The sequence below is a fragment of the Tupaia chinensis genome, unplaced genomic scaffold (assembly GCF_000334495.1).
Source record: "Tupaia chinensis unplaced genomic scaffold, TupChi_1.0 Scaffold147001_1, whole genome shotgun sequence".
Lineage (NCBI taxonomy): Eukaryota > Metazoa > Chordata > Mammalia > Scandentia > Tupaiidae > Tupaia > Tupaia belangeri.
In genome coordinates this window covers 1-875 of record NW_006206854.1, presented here as the reverse complement: position 1 = coordinate 875, position 875 = coordinate 1, and the positions used below count along the sequence as shown (strand labels likewise).

The 875-nt window shown below is 53.5% G+C and overlaps 1 pseudogene; it reads left to right on the top strand.

The window, feature by feature from the left end:
- The first annotated feature begins 566 nt into the window (after positions 1 to 566).
- LOC114006314 (protein CDV3 homolog pseudogene) lies at positions 567 to 870 on the top strand (annotated as a pseudogene).
- The last annotated feature ends 5 nt before the right edge of the window (positions 871 to 875 follow it).

Sequence of the window (875 nt, the reverse complement as noted above, 5' to 3'; positions counted from 1 at the left end):
GTCGGGATCCTGTACTGGGTTGCTGCAGCAGTTGGAGCCCAGGCAAGTTTGGGTGGCAGTGGCCAAGGCAGGTGGTGGAGCCTAGGAGAGGACCAGATCACTGTTGATGGGACCCAGAAGAGCCGCCTGCCCCACCGCACATGCCTGGGTGACTCTGTGGGGTGGAGACGTCACCGTGCCAGGCAGCGTGAGCGACAAACCAGTCTTGATTCCAAGCTTCACATCCTGAAGGCAGCGTCCACCAATGGCACCACCCACCTGGGGGTGAAGAGGCTGTGGCCATGGCTGAGAAGGAGGGGCAGAGCCAGGACAACTTCACAAAAAGGGACAAAAAGGAGCATAGAAACCAGGCGGGGAGCTCATGGGCCAGGCAGAGCACCAGAGGGAGCAGCAGAGACACAGATGTGGTGGGCACTGGTGGACTCATTGGCCAGGCTGGCAATAGCAGGACATTGAGCTCTGTCCGTGGGCTCTGGGGCAGCCGCCAAGGTCATGAAGAAGGATGAAGATGAGTGGAAAGACTTTGAACAAAAAGAGGTTGATTACAGTGGCCTCAGAGTTCGGCAATGCTAATAAGTGAAAAGGAAGATGATAATGAAAAGAGAGAAGGTAGGAGTGATACTGAGAAGAAGGTGGAGCATTTGGTGGTGGTAGTGGTGTATAAAAATCTTCAGGTCCCAGGAATAAAAGTAGCTCTGGTACAAGTGCCTCCTGCCAGTAAGTGGTTGCAGAAACCCCAGACCTGGCCATGACTAGGCTGTGTATAGTTGTCCTGGGGCCCAGTTAACAACAACAAGGAAAACACCACAGGAATTGCCAAAGATAAACAGTGACACATAGTTCACATTGCTGCAGTCCCCTGACAAGCATGTAGA